Below are 25,000 nucleotides of genomic sequence, written 5' to 3' on the forward strand. Positions count from 1 at the left end.
GGCTACCAGGCCGTCCCCAGGCTCTCCGGGGAAGTGTTCCAGATGCTCCCCCAGTCTGTCCGGGGAAGGCTTCCAGGTGCTCCCCCAGGCTCTCCGGGGAAGGCTTCCAGATCGTCCGTCCCCCAGGCGCTCCGGGGAAGACTTCCAGTTCGTCCGTCCCCCCGTGGCTCTCGGGGGAAGGCTTCCAGCTCGACCCCCGGGCTCTCCGGGGCAGGCTTCCAGATCGTCCCCCGGGCTCTCCGGGGAAGGCTTCCATGTGCTCCCCCAGACTCTGCATGGAAGGCTACCAGGTCGTCCCCCTGGCTCTCCGGGGTAGGCTTCCAGTTCGTCCCCCAAGCTCTCCGTGGAAGAGACCCAGGTGCTCCCCCAGTCTTTCCAGGAAGGCTTCCATGTCGTCCCCCTGGCTCTCCGGGGAAGGCTTCCAGATCGTCCCCCAAGCTCTCCGGGGAAGGCTTCAAAGGTGCTCCCCCAGGCTCTCTGGGGAAGGCTTCCAGCTCGTCCCCCTGGCTCTCCGGGGAAGGATTCCAGGTCGTCAACCAGGCTCTCCGGGGAAGGCTTCAAAGGTGCTCCCCCAGGCTCTCTGGGGAAGGCTTCCAGCCCGTCCCCCTGGCTCTCCGGGGAAGAGTCCCAGGTGCTCCCCCAGTCTGTCCGGGAAGGCTTCCGTGTCGTCCCCTCCGGGCGCTCCGGGGAAGGCTTCCAGCTCGTCCCCATGGCTCTCCGTGGAATGCTACCAGTTCGTCCCCCAGGCTCTCCGGGGAAGGCTTCCAGCCCGTCCCCCTGGCTCTCCGGGGAAGAGTCCCAGGGGCTCCCCCAGTCTGTCCGGGAAGGCTTCCGTGTCGTCCCCTCCGGGCGCTCCGGGGAAGGCTTCCAGCTCGTCCCCCTGGCTCTCCGTGGAATGCTACCAGTTCGTCCCCCAGGCTCTCCGGGGAAGGCTTCCAGGTCGTCCCCCAGGCTCTCCGGGGAAGAGTCCCAGGTGCTCCGCCAGTCTGTCCGGGAAGGCTTCCGTGTCGTCCCCCAAGCTCTCCGGGGAAGGATTCCTGGTCGTCCCCCCGGCTCTCCGGGGAAGGCTACCAGGCCGTCCCCAGGCTCTCCGGGGAAGTGCTCCAGATGCTCCCCCAGTCTGTCCGGGCAAGGCTTCCAGGTGCTCCCCCAGGCGCTCCGGGGAAGACTTCCAGTTCGTCCGTCCCCCCGTGGCTCTCGGGGGAAGGCTTCCAGCTCGACCCCCGGGCTCTCCGGGGCAGGCTTCCAGTTCGTCCGTCGCCCAGGCTCTCCGGGGTGAGGCTTCCGTGTCGTCCACGCCCGGCGCTCCGGGCTAAGGCTTCCGGGCCGTTCCCCCAGACTCCCCGGGGTGAGCCTTCACGGTCCTCTGCCGAACCTTCGTGGAGCGGGTCGTCCGCAGGGAAGCGGCTGGCTGTCCGAATCGGCAAAGTCCCCTTTCCCCAGGTAATCTCAAGTTTGTCCACAGGAGGGCAGCACTGCTCCTCCGTGTGCCCGATCCAAACGACCGGGAGCGAGTCACTCTCCGCGTCCGAGGAGGGAGCGCCCTGGGCGGCTCGCCCTGCGGCGGGGACCCGGTCTCGGAGGGCCCGATCCTTCTTTCGGTTTTTTTTTTTTTTTTTTTTTTTTTTCTTTTTTTTTTTTTTTCCTCCTGCCCGCTTTTTAGCTCCGGGGACCGGCGGGACCTTCCGGCGTTCTCCGGTCAACTTTCGGACGGAGCCCGCGGGAAGCCACACACCCGCCGTCCTCAGGCCAGGCCATGCTTCCAGCTCGTCCCCCTGGCTCTCCGGGGAAGGATTCCTGGTCGTCCCCCCGGCTCTCCGGGGAAGGCTACCAGGCCGTCCCCAGGCTCTCCGGGGAAGTGTTCCAAATGCTCCCCCGGTCTGTCCGGGGAAGGCTTCCAGGTCGTCCCCCACGCTCTCCGGGGAAGGCTTCCAGATCGTTCCCCAGGCGCTCCGGGGAAGCCTTCCGGGTCGTCCGTCCCCCAGGCGCTCCGGGGAAGACTTCCAGTTCGTCAGTCCCCCCGGGGCGCTCGGAGGAAGACTTCCAGCTCGACCCCCGGGCTCTCCGGGGCAGGCTTCCAGTTCGTCCGTCCCCCAGGCTCTCCGGGGTGAGGCTTCCGTGTCGTCCACGCCCGGCGCTCCGGGCTAAGGCTTCCGGGCCGTTCCCCCAGACTCCCCGGGGTGAGGCTTCACGGTCCTCTGCCGAACCTTCGTGGAGCGGGTCGTCCGCCGGGAAGCGGCTGGCTGTCCGAATCGGCAAAGTCCCCTTTCCCCAGGTAATCTCAAGTTTGTCCACAGGAGGGCAGCACTGCTCCTCCGTGTGCCCGATCCAAACGACCGGGAGCGAGTCACTCTCCGCGTCCGAGGAGGGAGCGCTCTGGGCGGCTCGCCCTGCGGCGGGGACCCGGTCTCGGAGGGCCCGATCCTTCTTTCGGTTTTTTTTCCCTCCTGCCCGCTTTTTAGCTCCGGGGACCGGCGGGACCTTCCGGCGTTCTCCGGTCAACTTTCGGACGGAGCCCGGGGGAAGCCACACACCCGCCGTCCTCAGCCCAGGCCATGCTTCCAGTTCGTCCCCCTGGCTCTCCGGGGAAGGCTACCAGGTCGTTCCCCAGGCTCCCCGGGGAAGGCTACCAGGTCGTCCCCCAGGCTCTCCGGGGAAGGCTTCCGTGTCGTCCCCCAGGCTCTCCGGGGAAGAGTCCCAGGTGCTCCCCCAGTCTGTCCGGGAAGGCTTCCGTGTCGTCCCCCAAGCTCTCCGGGGAAGGCTTCCGTGTCGTCCCCCAGGCTCTCCGGGGAAGAGTCCCAGGTGCTCCCCCAGTCTGTCCGGGAAGGCTTCCGTGTCGTCCCCCAAGCTCTCCGGGGAAGGCTTCCGTGTCGTCCCCCAGGCTCTCCGGGGAAGAGTCCCAGGTGCTCCCCCAGTCTGTCCGGGAAGGCTTCCGTGTCGTCCCCCAAGCTCTCCGGGGAAGGCTACCAGGTCGTCCCCCAGGCTCTCCGGGGAAGGCTACCAGGTCGTCCCCCAGGCTCTCCGGGGAAGGCTACCAGGTCGTCCCCCAGGCTCTCCGGGGAAGTGTTCCAGATGCTCCCCCAGTCTGTCCGGGCAAGGCTTCCAGGTCGTCCCCCATGCTCTCCGGGGAAGGCCTCCAGATCGTCCGTCCCCCAGGCGCTCCGGGGAAGAGTTCCAGCTGCTCCCCCGGGCTCTCCGGGGAAGGCTACCAAGTCGTCCCACAGGCTCTCCGGGGAAGTGTTCCAGATGCTCCCCCGGTCTGTCCGGGGAAGGCTTCCAGGTCGTCCCCCATGCTCTCCGGAGCAGGCTTCCAGATCGTCCCCCAGGCTCTCCGGGGAAGACTTCCAGTTCGTCCGTCCGCCAGGCTCTCCGGGGTGAGGCTTCCGTGTCGTCCCACCCCGGGCGCTCCGGGGTAAGGCTTCCGGGCCGTTCCCCCAGACTCCCCGGGGTGAGGCTTCACGGTCCTCTGCCGAACTCTCGTGGAGCGGGTCGTCCGCCGGGAAACGGTTGGCTGTCCGAATCGGCAAAGTCCCCTTTCCCGAGGTAATCTCAAGTTTGTCCACAGGAGGGCAGCACTGCTCCTCCGTGTGCCCGATCCAAACGACCGGGAGCGAGTCACTCTCCGCGTCCGAGGAGGGAGCGCCCTGGGCGGCTCGCCCTGCGGCGGGGAGCCGGTCTCGGAGGGCCCGATCCTTTTTTCGGTTTTTTTTTTTTTTTTTTTTTTTTTTTTTTTTTTTTTTCCTCCCCTGCCCGCTTTTTAGCTCCGGGGACCGGCGGGACCTTCCGGCGTTTTCCGGTCAACTTTCGGACGGAGCCCGGGGAAAGCCACACACCCGCCGTCCCCAGGCCAGGCCAGGCTTCCAGCTCGTCCCCCTGGCTCTCCGGGAAAGGCTTCCATGTCTTCCCCCAAGCTCTCCGGGGAAGGCTTCCAGGTCGTCCCCCAGGCTCTCCGGGGAAGGCTTCAAGGTGCTCCCCCGGGCTCTCCGGGGAAGGCTACCAGGTCGTTCCCCAGGCTCTCCGGGGAAGGCTACCAGGTCGTCCCCCAGGCTCTCCGGGGAAGGCTACCAGGTCGTCCCCCAGGCTCTCCGGGGAAGGGTTCCAGATGCTCCCCCAGTCTGTCCGGGGAAGGCTTCCAGGTCGTCCCCCGTGCTCTCCGGGGAAGGCCTCCAGATCGTCCCCCAGGCGCTCCGAGGAAGGGTTCCAGGTGCTCCCCCGGGCTCTCCGGGGAAGGCTACCAGGTCGCTCCCCAGGCTCTCCGGGGAAGGCTACCAGGTCGTCCCCCAGGCTCTCCGGGGAAGAGAAGCAGGTGCTCCCCCAGTCTGTCCGGGGATTCTTCCGTGTCGTCCCCCAAGCTCTCCGGGGAAGGATTCCAGGTCGTCCCCCAGGCTCTCTGGGGAAGGCTACCAGGTCGTCCCCCAGGCTCTCCGGGGAAGTGTTCCAGATGCTCCCCCAGTCTGTCCGGGGAAGGCTTCCAGGTCGTCCAACATGCTCTCCGGGGAAGGCCTCCAGATCGTCCGTCCCCCAGGCGCTCCGGGGAAGAGTTCCAGGTGCTCCCCCGGGCTCTCCGGGGAGGGCTACCAGGTCGTCCCCCAGGCTCTCCGGGGAAGAGAAGCAGGTGCTCCCCCAGCCTGTCCGGGAAGGCTTCCGTGTCTTCCCCCAAGCTCTCCGGGGAAGGCTTCCAGGTCGTCCCCCATGCTCTCCGGGGCAGGCTTCCGGATCGTCCCCCGGCTCTCCGGGGAAGGCTTTCCGTTCGTCCGTCCCCCAGGCTCTCCGGGGTGAGGCTTCCGTGTCGTCCCACCCACCACCCCGGGCGCTCCGGGGTCAGGCTTCCGGGCCGTTCCCCAAGACTCCCCGGGGTGAGGTTTCACGGTCCTCTGCCGAACTCTCGTGGAGCGGGTCGACCGCCGGGAAGCGGCTGGCTGTCCGAATCGGCAAAGTCCCCTTTCCCGAGGTAATCTCAAGTTTGTCCACAGGAGGGCAGCACTGCTCCTCCGTGTGCCCGATCCAAACGACCGGGAGCGAGTCACTCTCCGCGTCCGAGGAAGGAGCGCCCTGGGCGGCTCGCCCTGCGTCGGGGACCCGGTCTCGGAGGGCCCGATCCTTTTTTCGGTTTTTTTTTTTTTTTTTCCTTCCTTTATTTGCCCACCACTTTTCCCTGCCCGCTTTTTACCTCCGGGGACCGGTGGGAAATTCCGGCGTTCTCCCGTCAAATTTCGGACGGAGCCCGGGGGGAGCCACACTCCCGCCCTGGCGCGGGCCGCCGCGGGGCAGGGGAGGAGGGACAGGGGGATATCCTGCGGGCCGACGGCCGGTCGCGGGGTCCGTCCGAGTCCCCCCGGGCACCCGGGACTCCCCCCGATAGCACGGGAGCCGTGGGTCCTCCGCGCGGGACGCCCGGGGGAGCCGCACGCCCGCTCTGGCCCCGGGCAGCCTCGAGGGCGGAAGGGACGGACCGGGGGAGGTCCTGCGGGCCGACGGCCGGCGGCAGGGTCCGAGCGAGTCCGCCCGGGGCCCTGGGAGCCCCCCTGAGAGTTTGGGAGGCGTGGGTCCTCCGTGGAGGGAGCCGGGGGAAGCCACACGCCCGCCGTCCTCAGGCCGGGCCAGGCCTCCGCTGGGCCGCCGCGGGGCGATTCGGGGCGGTCCTGCGGGCGGGGGGCCGGGCTCAGAGGCTCCGAAGGGGTCCGGCCGAGTCCGCCCAGGAGCCCGGGGACTCCCCCTGAGGGTTTGGGAGCGGTGGGTCCTCCGTGGAGGGAGCCCGGGGGAGCCACACACCCGCCGTCCTTAGCGCAGGCCAGGCCTCGCCCGGGCCGCCGCGGGGGGACTCGGGGCGGACCTGCGGGCCGAGGCCCCGGCTCAGAGGCCCCGAAGGGGTCCGGGTGAGTCCACCCGGAGCCCGGGGACTCCCCCTGAGAGTTTGGGAGCGGTGGGTCCTCCGTGGAGGGAGCCCCGGGGAGCCACACACCCGCCGTCCTTAGCGCAGGCCAGGCCTCGCCCGGGCCGCCGCGGGGGGACTCGGGGCGGACCTGCGGGCCGAGGCCCCGGCTCAGAGGCCCCGAAGGGGTCCGGCCGAGTCCGCCCGCAGCCCGGGGACTCCCCCTGAGAGTTTGGGAGCGGTGGGTCCTCCGTGGAGGGAGCCCCGGGGAGCCACACACCCGCCGTCCTTAGCGCAGGCCAGGCCTCGCCCGGGCCGCCGCGGGGGGACTCGGGGCGGACCTGCGGGCCGAGGCCCCGGCTCAGAGGCCCCGAAGGGGTCCGGCCGAGTCCGCCCGCAGCCCGGGGACTCCCCCTGAGAGTTTGGGAGCGGTGGGTCCTCCGTGGAGGGAGCCCCGGGGAGCCACACACCCGCCGTCCTTAGCGCAGGCCAGGCCTCGCCCGGGCCCCCGCGGGGGGACTCGGGGCGGACCTGCGGTCCGAGACGCCGGCTCAGAGGCCCCGAAGGGGTCCGGCCGAGTCCGCCCGGAGCCCGGGGACTCCCCCTGAGGGTTTGGGAGCGGTGGGTCCTCCGTGGAGGGAGCCCCGGGGAGCCACACACCCGCCGTCCTTAGCGCAGGCCAGGCCTCGCCCGGGCCACCGCGGGGGGACTCGGGGCGGACCTGCGGGCCGAGACCCCGGCTCAGAGGCCCCGAAGGGGTCCGGGCGAGTCCGCCCGGAGCCCGGGGACTCCCCCAGAGAGTTTGGGAGCTTTGGGTCCTCCGTGGAGGGAGCCCGGGGGAGCCACACACCCGCCGTCCTTACCGCAGGCCAGGCCTCGCCCGGGCCCCCGCGGGGGGACTCGGGGCGGACCTGCGGGCCGAGACCAAGGCTCAGAGGCCCCGAAGGGGTCCGGCCGAGTCCGCCCGCAGCCCGGGGACTCCCCCTGAGAGTTTGGGAGCGGTGGGTCCTCCGTGGAGGGAGCCCCGGGGAGCCACACACCCGCCGTCCTTAGCGCAGGCCAGGCCTCGCCCGGGCCGCCGCGGGGGGACTCGGGGCGGACCTGCGGGCCGAGACCCCGGCTCAGAGGCCCCGAAGGGGTCCGGGCGAGTCCGCCCGGAGCCCGGGGACTCCCCCAGAGAGTTTGGGAGCTTTGGGTCCTCCGTGGAGGGAGCCCGGGGGAGCCACACACCCGCCGTCCTTAGCGCAGGCCAGGCCTCGCCCGGGCCGCCGCGGGGGGACTCGGGGCGGACCTGCGGGCCGAGGCCCCGGCTCAGAGGCCCCGAAGGGGTCCGGGAGAGTCCGCCCGCAGCCCGGGGACTCCCCCTGAGAGTTTGGGAGCGGTGGGTCCTCCGTGGAGGGAGCCCGGGGGAGCCACACACCCGCCGTCCTTAGCGCAGGCCAGGCCTCGCCCGGGCCGCCGCGAGGGGACTCGGGGCGGACCTGCGGGCCGAGGCCCCGGCTCAGAGGCCCCGAAGGGGTCCGGCCGAGTCCGCTCGGAGCCCGGGGACTCCCCCTGAGAGTTTGGGAGGCCTCGGTCCTCCGTGGAGGGAGCCGGGGGAAGCCACACACCCGCCGTCCTCAGGCCAGGCCAGGCCAGGCCCTCGCCCGGGCCGCCGCGGGGGGACTCGGGGCGGACCTGCGGGCCGAGGCCCCGGCTCAGAGGCCCCGAAGGGGTCCGGGGCGAGTCCGCCCGGAGCCCGGGGACTCCCCCTGAGAGTTTGGGAGCGGTGGGTCCTCCGTGGAGGGAGCCCGGGGGAGCCACACACCCGCCGTCCTTAGCGCAGGCCAGGCCTCGCCCGGGCCCCCGCGGGGGGACTCGGGGCGGACCTGCGGGCCGAGGCCCCGGCTCAGAGGCCCCGAAGGGGTCCGGGCGAGTCCGCTCGGAGCCCGGGGACTCCCCCTGAGAGTTTGGGAGCGGTGGGTCCTCCGTGGAGGGAGCCGGGGGAAGCCACACACCCGCCGTCCTCAGGCCAGGCCAGGCCCTCGCCCGGGCCGCCGCGGGGGGACTCGGGGCGGACCTGCGGGCCGAGGCCCCGGCTCAGAGGCCCCGAAGGGGTCCGGGCGAGTCCGCCCGCAGCCCGGGGACTCCCCCTGAGAGTTTGAGAGCGGTGGGTCCTCCGTGGAGGGAGCCCCGGGGAGCCACACACCCGCCGTCCATAGCGCAGGCCAGGCCTCGCCCGGGCCCCCGCGGGGGGACTCGGGGCGGACCTGCGGGCCGAGGCCCCGGCTCAGAGGCCCCGAAGGGGTCAGGGAGAGTCCGCCCGCAGCCCTGGGACTCCCCCTGAGAGTTTGGGAGCGGTGGGTCCTCCGTGGAGGGAGCCCGGGGGAGCCACACACCCGCCGTCCTTAGCGCAGGCCAGGCCTCGCCCGGGCCGCCGCGAGGGGACTCGGGGCGGACCTGCGGGCCGAGGCCCCGGCTCAGAGGCCCCGAAGGGGTCCGGCCGAGTCCGCTCGGAGCCCGGGGACTCCCCCTGAGAGTTTGGGAGCGGTGGGTCCTCCGTGGAGGGAGCCGGGGGAAGCCACACACCCGCCGTCCTCAGGCCAGGCCAGGCCTCCGCTGGGCCGGTGCGAGGGGACTCGGGGCGGTCCTGGGGGCCGAGGCCCCGGCTCAGAGGCCCCGAAGGAGTACGGGCGAGTCCGCCCGGGACCCCGGGTCCCCCCCTGAGATTTTGGGAGCGGTGAGTCCTCCGTGGTGGGAGCCCGGGGGAGCCACCCACCCGTCGAACTCAAGCCGGGCCAGGCCTCGCCTGCTCTGCCGCGGGGGCGCTCGGGGCGGTCCTGCGAGCCGGGGGCCGGGCTCAGAGGCTCCGTAGGGGTCCGGGCCGGTCCCTCCGGGGCCCCGGGTCTCCCCCTGAAAGTTTGAGAATCCCGGGTCCTCGGTCGAGTCGGCCCCTGGGACCCCGGTCCCCGCCGTCCGTCCCTCCGGTCCCTCGGGCGGGGGGGAACTCGGGGGCGAGGAGGCTGCTTTTCGTCCCCCGCCCCGGTTCCTTCCTCCCTCCCTCCCTGCCCGGAAAAGGAGGGAGCCGGCCGGGACCGGGAAAAGCTGCCTACGGCACCTGGGATTCCCAGGCGGTCACCCATCCAAGTACTAGCCAGGCCCGGGACGGTTTACCTTCCGAGATCGGACGGGATCGGGGGCTTTCGGTCCGGTATGGCCGTAGGCACCCGGCTCCGCGCCTCCTCGTCCGCTTCACGGCCCCCGCCTCCACCGCCGCCGACGCATATGGCCTGCCCGACCGCAATGGTCTCGGGCCAATTTGGGGAGAGAGAGAAGAAACGATGAAGAAGTAGGGAGGGAAAAAAAAAATTCTGCTCCGGGGACCCGGGTGACCTTCCAGCACCGCCTGGAGTCTGTGGGCAAAATTTGGAAAAAAAAAAAAAAAAAAAAAAAAATTAAAATCTTCCAGGTGCCCGATCCAAACGACCGGGTTCAAGTCGCTCTCCGCGGCCGAGGAGGGTGAGCCCCGGGCGGCTTGCCGGGCGGCGGGGACCCGGTCTCGGAGGTCCCGATCCTTTTTTTTTTTTTTTTTTTTAAATTTACTCCGCCGGGGAACGGGGTTACCTTCCAGCAGTGCCTGGAGCCTCGGGGCAAAATTTGCTAAAATTTCCCATGTGCTCGATCCAAACGCCCGGGGGCAAGTCGTTGTCCGCGGTCGTGGAGGGTGAGCCCTGGGCGTCTTCAAAGTCGTTCCCCAGGCGGCGGTCTCGGCGAAATATTTTTCCAAGTCCCTTCCAGGCCACCAGGTCTACCCGGTTCTCCCTCCGGCGGTCGGGGCTCCGGGGGTACCTGGTGGTCGGTTCGCCCGCCGGCCACCAGGTCCACCCGGTTCACCCTCCGGCGGACGGAGCTCCGGGTTGACCCGGTGGCCGGTCGGAGAACCGGGTTGACCCGGTGGCCGGTCGGAGCTCCGGGTTGATCCGGTGGCCGGTCGGAGAACCGGGTTGACCTGGTGGCCGGTCGGAGCTCCGGGTTGACCTGGTGGCCGGTCGGAGAACCGGGTTGACCTGGTGGCCGGTCGGAGCTCCGGGTTGACCTCGTGGCCGGTCGGAGCTCCGGGTTGACCTGGTGGCCGGTCGGAGAACCGGGTTGAGCTGGTGCCCGGTCGGAGCTCCGGGTTGACCTCGTGGTCGGTCGGAGCTCCGGGGAGACCTAGTGCCAGGTCGGAGAACCGGGTTGACCTGGTGCCCGTTCGGAGGACCGGGTTGACCTGGTGGCCGGTCGGAGCTCCGGGTTGACCTGGTGGCCGGTCGGAGAACCGGGTTGACCTGGTGCCCGGTCGGAGCTCCGGGTTGACCTGGTGCCCGGTCGGAGCTCCGGGGAGACCTCGTGGCCGGTCGGAGAACCGGGTTGACCTGGTGGCCGGTCGGAGCTCCGGGTTGACCTGGTGCCCGGTCGGAGCTCCGGGTTGACCTCGTGGCCGGTCGGAGAACCGGGTTGACCTGGTGGCCGGTCGGAGCTCCGGGTTGACCTCGTGGCCGGTCGGAGAACCGGGTTGACCTGGTGGCCGGTCGGAGCTCCGGGGAGACCTAGTGTCAGGTCGGAGAACCGGGTTGACCTGGTGGCCGGTCGGAGAACCGGGTAGACCTGGTGCCCGTTCGGAGGACCGGGTTGACCTGGTGGCCGGTCGGAGCTGCGGGTTGACCTGGTGGCCGGTCGGAGAACCGGGTTGACCTGGTGGCCGGTCGGAGCTCCGGGTTGACCTGGTGGCCGGTCGGAGAACCGGGTTGACCTGGTGGCCGGTGGGAGCTCCGGGTTGACCTGGTGGCCGGTCGGAGCTCCGGGTTGACCTGGTGGCCGGTCGGAGAACCGGGTTGACCTGGTGGCCGGTCGGAGCTCCGGGATGACCTGGTGGCCGGTCGGAGAACCGGGTTGACCTGGTGCCCGGTCGGAGCTCCGGGTTGACCTGGTGGCCCGTTGGAGAACCGGGTTGACCTCGTGGCCCGTTGGAGAACCGGGTTGACCTCGTGGCCGGTTGGAGAACCGGGTAGACCCGGTGGCCGATTGGAGAACCGGGTAGACCCGGTGGCCGATTGGAGAACCGGGTTGACCTGCTGGCCGGTTGGTCCCGAGTTAATCTCACCTTGTTCCACAGGAGGGCAGCATTTCAGCAGGCGCTGACTCCCATCGAACCGATCCAGACGACGGAGGGCAAGTCTCTTTACGCGAACGAGGAGGGTGAGCCCCGGGCGGCTTGCCTGGCGGCGGGGACCCGGTCTCGGAGGACCGGAGCCTTTATTCGAGAATTTTCCCTTTCTTTGCTCCAGGGACCGGGGTGACCTCCCGGCAGTGTCCGGAGTCTCCTTGCAGAAAGTGTTATAATCTTCCAAGTGCCCGATCCAAAAGACCGGGGTCAATTCTCCCTCCGCGGCCGAGGAGGGTGAGCCGCAAGCGGCTTGCCTGGAAGCGGCTACCCGGTCACGGTGGTCCCGATCCTTATTTGGAAAAAAAAATTTTTTTTTGGCTCCAGGGACCGGGGGGACCTTCTAGCAGTGCCCGGAGTCTCCGGTGAAATTTTGTAAAAATTTTCCATGTGCCCGATCCAAACGACCGGGGCGAGTCGCTCTCCGCGGCCGAGGAGGGTGAGCCCTGAGCGGCTTGCCTGGAAGCGGCTACCCGGTCACGGTGGTCCCGATCCTTATTTGGAAAAAAAATTTTTTTTTGGCTCCAGGGACCGGGGGGACCTTCTTGCAGTGCCCGGAGCCTCCGGTGAAATTTTGTAAAAATTTTCCATGTGCCCGATCCAAACGACCGGGGCGAGTCGCTCTCCGCGGCCGAGGAGGGTGAGCCCTGAGCGGCTTGCCTGGAAGCGGCTACCCGGTCACGGTGGTCCCGATCCTTATTTGGAAAAAAAAATTTTTTTTTTGGCTCCAGGGACCGGGGGGACCTTCTAGCAGTGCCCGGAGCCTCCGGTGAAATTTTGTAAAAATTTTCCATGTGCCCGATCCAAACGACCGGGGCGAGTCGCTCTCCGCGGCCGAGGAGGGTGAGCCCCGAGCGGCTTGCCGGGCGGCGGGGACCCGGTCTCGGAGGTCCCGATGGAGACTGGAGAAAAAATTGATTTTCTTCGCTCCGGGGACCGGGGGCACCTTCCTGCGGCGCCGGGATGCTCTGGGGAAAATTTGGGATCCAAACACCCTTCCTTGTGAGAGATCCAGGAGACCGGGGTCAAGTCGCCCTCCGCGGCCGAGGAGGGTGAGCCCCGAGCGGCTTGCCGGGCGGCGGGGACCCGGTCTCGGAAGTCCCGACGGAGATTGGGGAAAAAAAGGATTTTCTTCGCTCCGGGGACCGGGGGAACCTTCCTGCAGCCCCCGGAAGCTCTGGGGAAAATTTGGGATCCGAACACCCTTCCGTGTGCGAGATCCAAAAGACCGGGGTCGAGTCGCTCTCCGCGGCCGAGGAGGGTGAGCCCTGAGCGGCTTGCCTGGAAGCGGCTACCCGGTCACGGTGGTCCCGATCCTTATTTGGAAAAAAATTTTTTTTTTGGCTCCAGGGACCGGGGGGACCTTCTAGCAGTGCCCGGAGCCTCCGGTGAAATTTTGTAAAAATTTTCCATGTGCCCGATCCAAACGACCGGGGCGAGTCGCTCTCCGCGGCCGAGGAGGGTGAGCCCCGAGCGGCTTGCCGGGCGGCGGGGACCCGGTCTCGGAAGTCCCGATGGAGACTGGGGAAAAAATTGATTTTCTTCGCTCCGGGGACCGGGGGCACCTTCCTGCGGCGCCGGGATGCTCTGGGGAAAATTTGGGATCCAAACACCCTTCCTTGTGAGAGATCCAGGAGACCGGGGTCAAGTCGCCCTCCGCGGCCGAGGAGGGTGAGCCCCGAGCGGCTTGCCGGGCGGCGGGGACCCGGTCTCGGAAGTCCCGACGGAGATTGGGGAAAAAAAGGATTTTCTTCGCTCCGGGGACCGGGGGAACCTTCCTGCAGCCCCCGGAAGCTCTGGGGAAAATTTGGGATCCGAACACCCTTCCGTGTGCGAGATCCAAAAGACCGGGGTCGAGTCGCTCTCCGCGGCCGAGGAGGGTGAGCCCTGAGCGGCTTGCCTGGAAGCGGCTACCCGGTCACGGTGGTCCCGATCCTTATTTGGAAAAAAAATTTTTTTTTTGGCTCCAGGGACCGGGGGGACCTTCTAGCAGTGCCCGGAGCCTCCGGTGAAATTTTGTAAAAATTTTCCATGTGCCCGATCCAAACGACCGGGGCGAGTCGCTCTCCGCGGCCGAGGAGGGTGAGCCCCGAGCGGCTTGCCGGGCGGCGGGGACCCGGTCTCGGAGGTCCCGATGGAGACTGGAGAAAAAATTGTTTTTCTTCGCTCCGGGGACCGGGGGCACCTTCCTGCGGCGCCGGGAGCCTCTGGGGAAAATTTGGGATCCAAACACCCTTCCTTGTGAGAGATCCAGGAGACCGGGGTCAAGTCGCCCTCCGCGGCCGAGGAGGGTGAGCCCCGAGCGGCTTGCCGGGCGGCGGGGACCCGGTCTCGGAAGTCCCGACGGAGATTGGGGAAAAAATTGATTTTCTTCGCTCCGGGGACCGGGGGAACCTTCCTGCAGCCCCCGGAAGCTCTGGGGAAAATTTGGGATCCGAACACCCTTCCGTGTGCGAGATCCAATAGACCGGGGTCGAGTCGCTCTCCGCGGCCGAGGAGGGTGAGCCCTGAGCGGCTTGCCTGGAAGCGGCTACCCGGTCAGGGTGGTCCCGATCCTTATTTGGAAAAAAAATTTTTTTTTGGCTCCAGGGACCGGGGGGACCTTCTAGCAGTGCCCGGAGTCTCCGGTGAAATTTTGTAAAAAATTTCCATGTGCCCGATCCAAACGACCGGGGCGGGTCGCTCTCCGCGGCCGAGGAGGGTGAGCCCTGAGCGGCTTGCCTGGAAGCGGCTACCCGGTCACGGTGGTCCCGATCCTTATTTGGAAAAAAAATTTTTTTTTTGGCTCCAGGGACCGGGGGGACCTTCTAGCAGTGCCCGGAGCCTCCGGTGAAATTTTGTAAAAATTTTCCATGTGCCCGATCCAAACGACCGGGGCGAGTCGCTCTCCGCGGCCGAGGAGGGTGAGCCCCGAGCGTCTTGCCGGGCGGCGGGGACCCGGTCTCGGAAGTCCCGATGGAGACTGGGGAAAAAATTGATTTTCTTCGCTCCGGGGACCGGGGGCACCTTCCTGCGGCGCCGGGATGCTCTGGGGAAAATTTGGAATCCAAACACCCTTCCTTGTGAGAGATCCAGGAGACCGGGGTCAAGTCGCCCTCCGCGGCCGAGGAGGGTGAGCCCCGAGCGGCTTGCCGGGCGGCGGGGACCCGGTCTCGGAAGTCCCGACGGAGATTGGGGAAAAAAAGGATTTTCTTCGCTCCGGGGACCGGGGGAACCTTCCTGCAGCCCCAGGAAGCTCTGGGGAAAATTTGGGATCCGAACACCCTTCCGTGTGCGTGATCCAAAAGACCGGGGTCGAGTCGCTCTCCGCGGCCGAGGAGGGTGAGCCCCGAGCGGCTTGCCTGGAAGCGGCTACCCGGTCACGGTGGTCCCGATCCTTATTTGGAAAAAAAATTTTTTTTTTGGCTCCAGGGACCGGGGGGACCTTCTAGCAGTGCCCGGAGCCTCCGGTGAAATTTTGTAAAAATTTTCCATGTGCCCGATCCAAACGACCGGGGCGAGTCGCTCTCCGCGGCCGAGGAGGGTGAGCCCCGAGCGGCTTGCCGGGCGGCGGGGACCCGGTCTCGGAGGTCCCGATGGAGACTGGAGAAAAAATTGTTTTTCTTCGCTCCGGGGACCGGGGGCACCTTCCTGCGGCGCCGGGAGCCTCTGGGGAAAATTTGGGATCCAAACCCCCTTCCTTGCGAGAGATCCAGTAGACCGGGGTCAAGTCGCTCTCCGCGGCCGAGGAGGGTGAGCCCCGAGCGGCTTGCCGGGCGGCGGGGACCCGGTCTCGGAAGTCGGGATGGAGACTGGGAAAAAATTGATTTTCTTCGCTCCGGGGACCGGGGGCACCTTCCTGCGGCGCCGGGATGCTCTGGGGAAAATTTGGGATCCAAACACCCTTCCTTGTGAGAGATCCAGGAGACCGGGGTCAAGTCGCCCTCCGCGGCCGTGGAGGGTGAGCCCCGAGCGGCTTGCCGGGCGGCGGGGACCCGGTCTCGGAAGTCCCGACGGAGATTGGGGAAAAAAAGGATTTTCTTCGCTCCGGGGACCGGGGCAACCTTCCTGCAGCCCCCGGAAGCTCTGGGGAAAATTTGGGATCCGAACACCCTTCCGTGTGCGAGATCCAAAAGACCGGGGTCGAGTCGCTCTCCGCGGCCGAGGAGGGTGAGCCCTGAGCGGCTTGCCTGGAAGCGGCTACCCGGTCAGGGTGGTCCCGATCCTTATTTGGAAAAAAAAATTTTTTTTTGGCTCCAGGGACCGGGGGGACCTTCTAGCAGTGCCCGGAGCCTCCGGTGAAATTTTGTAAAAATTTTCCATGTGCCCGATCCAAACGACCGGGGCGGGTCGCTCTCCGCGGCCGAGGAGGGTGAGCCCCGAGCGGCTTGCCGGGCGGCGGGGACCCGGTCTCGGAGGTCCCGATGGAGACTGGAGAAAAAGTTGTTTTTCTTCGCTCCGGGGACCGGGGGCACCTTTCTGCGGCGCCGGGAGCCTCTGGGGAAAATTTGGGATCCAAACACCCTTCCTTGTGAGAGATCCAGGAGACCGGGGTCAAGTCGCCCTCCGCGGACGAGGAGGGTGAGCCCCGAGCGGCTTGCCGGGCGGCGGGGACCCGGTCTCGGAAGTCCCGACGGAGATTGGGGAAAAAATTGATTTTCTTCGCTCCGGGGACCGGGGGAACCTTCCTGCAGCCCCCGGAAGCTCTGGGGAAAATTTGGGATCCGAACACCCTTCCGTGTGCGAGATCCAAAAGACCGGGGTCGAGTCGCTCTCCGCGGCCGAGGAGGGTGAGCCCTGAGCGTCTTGCCTGGAAGCGGCTACCCGGTCAGGGTGGTCCCGATCCTTATTTGGAAAAAAATTTTTTTTTTTGGCTCCAGGGACCGGGGGGACCTTCTAGCAGTGCCCGGAGCCTCCGGTGAAATTTTGTAAAAATTTTCCATGTGCCCGATCCAATAGACCGGGGCGGGTCGCTCTCCGCGGCCGAGGAGGGTGAGCCCCGAGCGGCTTGCCGGGCGGCGGGGACCCGGTCTCGGAAGTCCCGATGGAGATTGGAGAAAAAATTGATTTTCTTCGCTCCGGCGACCGGGGGAACCTTCCTGCAGCACCCGGAAGCCCTGGGGAAAATTTGGGATCCAAACACCCTTCCTTGTGAGAGATCCAGGAGACCGGGGTCAAGTCGCCCTCCGCGGCCGAGGAGGGTGAGCCCCGAGCGGCTTGCCGGGCGGCGGGGACCCGGTCTCGGAAGTCCCGATGGAGACTGGAGAAAAAATTGATTTTCTTCGCTCCGGGGACCGGGGGCACCTTCCTGCAGCCCCCGGAAGCCCTGGGGAAAATTTGGGATCCAAACACCCTTCCTTGTGAGAGATCCAGGAGACCGGGGTCAAGTCGCCCTCCGCGGACGAGGAGGGTGAGCCCCGAGCGGCTTGCCGGGCGGCGGGGACCCGGTCTCGGAAGTCCCGATGGAGATTGGAGAAAAAATTGTTTTTCTTCGCTCCGGGGACCGGGGGCACCTTCCTGCGGCGCCGGGAGCCTCTGGGGAAAATTTGGGATCCAAACACCCTTCCTTGTGAGAGATCCAGGAGACCGGGGTCAAGTCGCCCTCCGCGGCCGTGGAGGGTGAGCCCCGAGCGGCTTGCCGGGCGGCGGGGACCCGGTCTCGGAAGTCCCGACGGAGATTGGGGAAAAAAAGGATTTTCTTCGCTCCGGGGACCGGGGCAACCTTCCTGCAGCCCCCGGAAGCTCTGGGGAAAATTTGGGATCCGAACACCCTTCCGTGTGCGAGATCCAAAAGACCGGGGTCGAGTCGCTCTCCGCGGCCGAGGAGGGTGAGCCCTGAGCGGCTTGCCTGGAAGCGGCTACCCGGTCAGGGTGGTCCCGATCCTTATTTGGAAAAAAAAATTTTTTTTTGGCTCCAGGGACCGGGGGGACCTTCTAGCAGTGCCCGGAGCCTCCGGTGAAATTTTGTAAAAATTTTCCATGTGCCCGATCCAAACGACCGGGGCGGGTCGCTCTCCGCGGCCGAGGAGGGTGAGCCCCGAGCGGCTTGCCGGGCGGCGGGGACCCGGTCTCGGAGGTCCCGATGGAGACTGGAGAAAAAGTTGTTTTTCTTCGCTCCGGGGACCGGGGGCACCTTTCTGCGGCGCCGGGAGCCTCTGGGGAAAATTTGGGATCCAAACACCCTTCCTTGTGAGAGATCCAGGAGACCGGGGTCAAGTCGCCCTCCGCGGACGAGGAGGGTGAGCCCCGAGCGGCTTGCCGGGCGGCGGGGACCCGGTCTCGGAAGTCCCGACGGAGATTGGGGAAAAAATTGATTTTCTTCGCTCCGAGGACCGGGGGAACCTTCCTGCAGCCCCCGGAAGCTCTGGGGAAAATTTGGGATCCGAACACCCTTCCGTGTGCGAGATCCAAAAGACCGGGGTCGAGTCGCTCTCCGCGGCCGAGGAGGGTGAGCCCTGAGCGTCTTGCCTGGAAGCGGCTACCCGGTCAGGGTGGTCCCGATCCTTATTTGGAAAAAAATTTTTTTTTTTGGCTCCAGGGACCGGGGGGACCTTCTAGCAGTGCCCGGAGCCTCCGGTGAAATTTTGTAAAAATTTTCCATGTGCCCGATCCAAACGACCGGGGCGGGTCGCTCTCCGCGGACGAGGAGGGTGAGCCCCGAGCGGCTTGCCGGGCGGCGGGGACCCGGTCTCGGAAGTCCCGATGGAGATTGGAGAAAAAATTGATTTTCTTCGCTCCGGCGACCGGGGGAACCTTCCTGCAGCACCCGGAAGCCCTGGGGAAAATTTGGGATCCAAACACCCTTCCTCGTGAGAGATCCAGGAGACCGGGGTCAAGTCGCCCTCCGCGGCCGAGGAGGGTGAGCCCTGAGCGGCTTGCCTGGAAGCGGCTACCCGGTCACGGTGGTCCCGATCCTTATTTGGAAAAAAAAATTTTTTTTGGCTCCAGGGACCGGGGGGACCTTCTAGCAGTGCCCGGAGTCTCCGTTGAAATTTTGTAAAAATTTTCCTTGTGCCCGATCCAAACGACCGCGGCGAGTCGCTCTCCGCGGACGAGGAGGGTGAGCCCCGAGCGGCTTGCCGGGCGGCGGGGACCCGGTCTCGGAGGTCCCGATGGAGACTGGAGAAAAAATTGTTTTTCTTCGCTCCGGGGACCGGGGGCACCTTCCTGCGGCGCCGGGAGCCTCTGGGGAAAATTTGGGATCCAAACACCCTTCCTTGTGAGAGATCCGGGAGACCGGGGTCAAGTCGCCCTCCGCGGCCGAGGAGGGTGAGCCCCGAGCGGCTTGCCGGGCGGCGGGGACCCGGTCTCGGAAGTCCCGACGGAGATTGGGGAAAAAATTGATTTTCTTAGCTCCGGGGACCGGGGGCACCTTCCTGCAGCCCCCGGAAGCCCTGGGGAAAATTTGGGATCCGAACACCCTTCCGTGTGCGAGATCCAAAAGACCGGGGTCGAGTCGCTCTCCGCGGCCGAGGAGGGTGAGCCCTGAGCGGCTTGCCTGGAAGCGGCTACCCGGTCACGGTGGTCCCGATCCTTATTTGGAAAAAAATTTTTTTTTTGGCTCCAGGGACCGGGGGGACCTTCTAGCAGTGCCCGGAGTCTCCGGTGAAATTTTGTAAAAATTTTCCATGTGCCCGATCCAAACGACCGGGGCGGGTCGCTCTCCGCGGACGAGGAGGGTGAGCCCCGAGCGGCTTGCCGGGCGGCGGGGACCCGGTCTCGGAGGTCCCGATGGAGACTGGAGAAAAAGTTGTTTTTCTTCGCTCCCGGGACCGGGGGCACCTTCCTGCGGCGCCGGGAGCCTCTGGGGAAAATTTGGGATCCAAACACCCTTCCTTGCGAGAGATCCAGGAGACCGGGGTCAAGTCGCCCTCCGCGGCCGAGGAGGGTGAGCCCCGAGCGGCTTGCCGGGCGGCGGGGACCCGGTCTCGGAAGTCCCGACGGAGATTGGGGAAAAAATTGATTTTCTTCGCTCCGGGGACCGGGGGCACCTTCCTGCGGCGCCGGGAGCCTCTGGGGAAAATTTGGGATCCAAACACCCTTCCTTGTGAGAGATCCAGGAGACCGGGGTCAAGTCGCCCTCCGCGGCCGAGGAGGGTGAGCCCCGAGCGGCTTGCCGGGCGGCGGGGACCCGGTCTCGGAAGTCCCGACGGAGATTGGGGAAAAAATTGATTTTCTTCGCTCCGGGGACCGGGGGAACCTTCCTGCAGCCCCCGGAAGCTCTGGGGAAAATTTGGGATCCGAACACCCTTCCGTGTGCGAGATCCAATAGACCGGGGTCGAGTCGCTCTCCGCGGCCGAGGAGGGTGAGCCCTGAGCGGCTTGCCTGGAAGCGGCTACCCGGTCAGGGTGGTCCCGATCCTTATTTGGAAAAAAAATTTTTTTTTGGCTCCAGGGACCGGTGGGACATTCTAGCAGTGCCCGGAGTCTCCGTTGAAATTTTGTAAAAATTTTCCATGTGCCCGATCCAAACGACCGGGGCGGGTCGCTCTCCGCGGGCGAGGAGGGCGAGCCCTGAGCGGCTTGCCTGGAAGCGGCTACCCGGTCACGGTGGTCCCGATCCTTATTTGGAAAAAAAATTTTTTTTTTGGCTCCAGGGACCGGGGGGACCTTCTAGCAGTGCCCGGAGCCTCCGGTGAAATTTTGTAAAAATTTTCCATGTGCCCGATCCAAACGACCGGGGCGAGTCGCTCTCCGCGGGCGAGGAGGGTGAGCCCCGAGCGGCTTGCCGGGCGGCGGGGACCCGGTCTCGGAGGTCCCGATGGAGACTGGAGAAAAAATTGTTTTTCTTCGCTCCGGGGACCGGGGGCACCTTCCTGCGGCGACGGGAGCCTCTGGGGAAAATTTGGGATCCAAACCCCCTTCCTTGCGAGAGATCCAGTAGACCGGGGTCAAGTCGCTCTCCGCGGCCGAGGAGGGTGAGCCCCGAGCGGCTTGCCGGGCGGCGGGGACCCGGTCTCGGAAGTCCCGATGGAGACTGGGGAAAAAATTGATTTTCTTCGCTCCGGGGACCGGGGGCACCTTCCTGCGGCGCCGGGATGCTCTGGGGAAAATTTGGGATCCAAACACCCTTCCTTGTGAGAGATCCAGGAGACCGGGGTCAAGTCGCCCTCCGCGGCCGAGGAGGGTGAGCCCCGAGCGGCTTGCCGGGCGGCGGGGACCCGGTCTCGGAAGTCCCGACGGAGATTGGGGAAAAAAAGGATTTTCTTCGCTCCGGGGACCGGGGGAACCTTCCTGCAGCCCCCGGAAGCTCTGGGGAAAATTTGGGATCCGAACACCCTTCCGTGTGCGAGATCCAAAAGACCGGGGTCGAGTCGCTCTCCGCGGCCGAGGAGGGTGAGCCCTGAGCGGCTTGCCTGGAAGCGGCTACCCGGTCACGGTGGTCCCGATCCTTATTTGGAAAAAAAATTTTTTTTTTTGGCTCCAGGGACCGGGGGGACCTTCTAGCAGTGCCCGGAGCCTCCGGTGAAATTTTGTAAAAATTTTCCATGTGCCCGATCCAAACGACCGGGGCGAGTCGCTCTCCGCGGGCGAGGAGGGTGAGCCCCGAGCGGCTTGCCGGGCGGCGGGGACCCGGTCTCGGAGGTCCCGATGGAGACTGGAGAAAAAATTGTTTTTCTTCGCTCCGGGGACCGGGGGCACCTTCCTGCGGCGACGGGAGCCTCTGGGGAAAATTTGGGATCCAAACCCCCTTCCTTGCGAGAGATCCAGTAGACCGGGGTCAAGTCGCTCTCCGCGGCCGAGGAGGGTGAGCCCCGAGCGGCTTGCCGGGCGGCGGGGACCCGGTCTCGGAAGTCCCGATGGAGACTGGGGAAAAAATTGATTTTCTTCGCTCCGGGGACCGGGGGCACCTTCCTGCGGCGCCGGGATGCTCTGGGGAAAATTTGGGATCCAAACACCCTTCCTTGTGAGAGATCCAGGAGACCGGGGTCAAGTCGCCCTCCGCGGCCGAGGAGGGTGAGCCCCGAGCGGCTTGCCGGGCGGCGGGGACCCGGTCTCGGAAGTCCCGACGGAGATTGGGGAAAAAAAGGATTTTCTTCGCTCCGGGGACCGGGGGAACCTTCCTGCAGCCCCCGGAAGCTCTGGGGAAAATTTGGGATCCGAACACCCTTCCGTGTGCGAGATCCAAAAGACCGGGGTCGAGTCGCTCTCCGCGGCCGAGGAGGGTGAGCCCTGAGCGGCTTGCCTGGAAGCGGCTACCCGGTCACGGTGGTCCCGATCCTTATTTGGAAAAAAAATTTTTTTTTTGGCTCCAGGGACCGGGGGGACCTTCTAGCAGTGCCCGGAGCCTCCGGTGAAATTTTGTAAAAATTTTCCATGTGCCCGATCCAAACGACCGGGGCGAGTCGCTCTCCGCGGCCGAGGAGGTGAGCCCCGAGCGGCTTGCCGGGCGGCGGGGACCCGGTCTCGGAAGTCCCGATGGAGACTGGGGAAAAAATTGTTTTTTCTTCGCTCCGGGGACCGGGGGCACCTTCCTGCGGCGCCGGGAGCCTCTGGGGAAAATTTGGGATCCGAACACCCTTCCTTGTGAGAGATCCAGGAGACCGGGGTCAAGTCGCCCTCCGCGGCCGAGGAGGGTGAGCCCCGAGCGGCTTGCCGGGCGGCGGGGACCCGGTCTCGGAAGTCCCGATGGAGATTGGAGAAAAAATTGTTTTTTCTTCGCTCCGGCGACCGGGGGAACCTTCCTGCAGCACCCGGAAGCCCTGGGGAAAATTTGGGATCCAAACACCCTTCCTTGTGAGAGATCCAGGAGACCGGGGTCAAGTCGCCCTCCGCGGCCGAGGAGGGTGAGCCCCGAGCGGCTTGCCGGGCGGCGGGGACCCGGTCTCGGAAGTCCCGACGGAGATTGGGGAAAAAAAGGATTTTCTTCGCTCCGGGGACCGGGGGAACCTTCCTGCAGCCCCCGGAAGCTCTGGGGAAAATTTGGGATCCGAACACCCTTCCGTGTGCGAGATCCAAAAGACCGGGGTCGAGTCGCTCTCCGCGGCCGAGGAGGGTGAGCCCGGAGCGGCTTGCCTGGAAGCGGCTACCCGGTCACGGTGGTCCCGATCCTTATTTGGAAAAAAAATTTTTTTTTTGGCTCCAGGGACCGGGGGGACCTTCTAGCAGTGCCCGGAGCCTCCGGTGAAATTTTGTAAAAATTTTCCATGTGCCCGATCCAAACGACCGGGGCGAGTCGCTCTCCGCGGCCGAGGAGGGTGAGCCCCGAGCGGCTTGCCGGGCGGCGGGGACCCGGTCCCGGAGGTCCCGATGGAGACTGGAGAAAAAGTTGTTTTTCTTCGCTCCGGGGACCGGGGGCACCTTCCTGCGGCGCCGGGAGCCTCTGGGGAAAATTTGGGATCCAAACACCCTTCCTTGTGAGAGATCCAGGAGACCGGGGTCAAGTCGCCCTCCGCGGCCGAGGAGGGTGAGCCCCGAGCGGCTTGCCTGGAAGCGGCTACCCGGTCACGGTGGTCCCGATCCTTATTTGGAAAAAAAAATTTTTTTTTGGCTCCAGGGACCGGGGGGACCTTCTAGCAGTGCCCGGAGTCTCCGGTGAAATTTTGTAAAATTTTCCATGTGCCCGATCCAAACGACCGGGGCGAGTCGCTCTCCGCGGCCGAGGAGGGTGAGCCCTGAGCGGCTTGCCTGGAAGCGGCTACCCGGTCACGGTGGTCCCGATCCTTATTTCGAAAAAAAAAAATTTTTTGGCTCCGGCGACCGGGGGGACCTTCTAGCAGTGCCCGGAGTCTCCGGTGAAATTTTGTAAAAATTTTCCATGTGCCCGATCCAAACGACCGGGGCGAGTCGCTCTCCGCGGCCGAGGAGGGTGAGCCGCAAGCGGCTTGCCTGGTTGCGGCTACCCGGTCACGGTGGTCCCGATCCTTATTTCGAAAAAAAAAAATTTTTTTTGGCTCCGGCGACCGGGGGGACCTTCTAGCAGTGCCCGGAGTCTCCGGGCAAATTTTGTAAAAATTTTCCACGTGCCCGATCCAAACGACCGGGGCGAGTCGCTCTCCGCGGCCGAGGAGGGTGAGCCCCGAGCGGCTTGCCTGGAAGCGTCTACCCGGTCACTGTGGTCCCGATCCTTATTTCGAAAAAAAATAAAAAAATTGGCTCCGGCTTCCTGGGGGACCTCCCAGCAGTGCCCGGAGTCTCTGGGGAAATTTTGGGAAAATTGCCTTTCCGTGGGCCCCATCCAAAGGACCTGGTGGAATTCTCTGTCTCTGGCCCAGGACGGTGATCCTCGGGCGGCTTGGGTGACCCGGTGGAGGCGGGGTGATCGATAGTTTGCCCAAGTCGCCAAAAAAATTCTAAGTCCCCCCTCGTCCACCAGGTCAACCCACGGGGAGGCGGGCTGAAAAATTTTCTAAGTCCCCTCTCGGAGAGCAGGTCAACCCCATTGACTAGCATGGGGTTGACCTGGTGGTCGGTCGTCCCCTGGAAGTCCGAATGGGGTCGCCCGAGAGCGCCTCGTCCGACCGAGAGAACCAGGAGGTCGGCTTGAATTTCAGGTTGGTCCCGCTGAATGTGCGGGTGGCTTTTTCGAGGTTTCCTTTCAGAAAGGTGCGCGGAGATTTCAGAGGACAGGGTTTTCAGAACCTCTGAGAACCGGAGCTCAGCCTAGGGGACCAACACGAGTTGGGGACCCGACCTCGCCCGGGGGGGAAAGTGGCCAAGGGACGGCGGAGGGCACCGGTCTCTCCGAGAAGGCCTCCTTTCCCCGGCTTATGTCAAAGTGTCGTGGAGGGGCCCCGAAACCCCTCCAGCACAACCGCCGCGCAGGCCTGGCGGACGGACCCGAGCTCCAAGTGTCGGCGCCCCTCCCTGCAGGCGTGAAGGGAGGCGGGTTAACGCCGCTGTCCTCACGAGCGATGGGGCCCTGACATACGTGACGGGAGGGGCCCTTCGCGGGCCGGTACCCCAGCGGACGGGGCCGTACGGTGTTCAGGCGGAGCGGGACCCTTCGCCTTTTCGCGTGCACCGCGCTCAGGGACCGACATCGACTCGCGTCCTTCCTTCCTTCCCCCGTGGTGGGGCTTGATTGTTGGTGGCGGGGACCGACCGGGCGCGGGCCTGGCACCCCCACCTCGCTAAAGAACCTCGCTAGGTGCAGGCGGGTGTTCGTTCGTTCGTTGGTACGGGCGGCCGCGGGGCCGAGATTTCTGCCCGGTGAGGCCGAGGGGCTCCGGCAGATCGTCACCGAGGTGTCAGAAAGCCAAAAGAACCCAGTACGCCCGCGAGGGTCAGCGGGGCCAAACACGGTCGCGAGAGCGAGCAGGGGCGCGCTGCGGTTCCCTCGGGGACCCTCGTACCGCCCTCTCGCTGGAGCGCCGGTACCCCTCGCTGCCCTCCCCGTCTGGTTCGCCGACTGGCTTCTCTAGCGCGTTGCCTTGGAAGGCGGCGGCGGCCTCCGAGCCGTGCCGTCACGTTAACCCGAAGGGCCACCGAGGGCAAGAAAAGCGGGGTGAAGGGTCGGTCGGGTCCGCGGGGGCCCGGCTCCTGTCCCGGCTCCCGTCCTCCTTCTTCGATGCCACCCGGAGCACACGGGGAGAAGAAGAGCAGCGTCTGGGGCCCCCGCTGCCGGACGCTTCCCGGTGTCACCCGGAGCACCGAGGAAAACCGCTGGGAAGGGGAGGTCGGAGGCCTCGCTCTCCTTCCCGCGGGTGGGCTTTTGGTCCTGCGTTGTGTCACCCGGGCCGCCGGGGGAAAGCGGGGGGATGGGGGGCTCTCTTCGGAGGCTCACCCCGTCTCTTCCGCCGTCCTTCCTCGGCGGCTCCCGGAGCACTCTGCTGGCGGCCAGGAGCCCGCCCGGCGGGGGGGTGGGCTTTCCGCCCCGCTGCTGCGCCGCGTCACCCGGGCCGCCGGGGAAAGCGGGGGGATGGGGGGCTCTCTTCGGAGGCTCACCCCGTCTCTTCCGCCGTCCTTCCTCGGCGGCTCCCGGAGCGCTGCGCTGGCGGTGGTGACGGGAAGCCCGCCCGGAGGGG

General features: G+C 66.2%; 1 long non-coding RNA gene and 1 other non-coding gene across 2 annotated transcripts in view; one reads left to right on the plus strand and one right to left on the minus strand.

Moving 5' to 3' along the window:
* LOC127041877 (uncharacterized) overlaps positions 1 to 25,000 on the plus strand; it is a 39,297-nt gene that overhangs the window by 12,660 nt on the left and 1,637 nt on the right. The gene's annotated exons all lie outside the window — the stretch shown is intronic.
* LOC127041890 (5S ribosomal RNA) lies at positions 8,958 to 9,076 on the minus strand. Its single transcript, XR_007771751.1, has one exon. It is a non-coding gene; the product is annotated as a 5S ribosomal RNA (ribosomal RNA).

The sequence above is a fragment of the Gopherus flavomarginatus genome (assembly GCF_025201925.1).
Source record: "Gopherus flavomarginatus isolate rGopFla2 chromosome 13 unlocalized genomic scaffold, rGopFla2.mat.asm SUPER_13_unloc_7, whole genome shotgun sequence".
NCBI classification, from domain to species: Eukaryota; Metazoa; Chordata; order Testudines; family Testudinidae; genus Gopherus; species Gopherus flavomarginatus.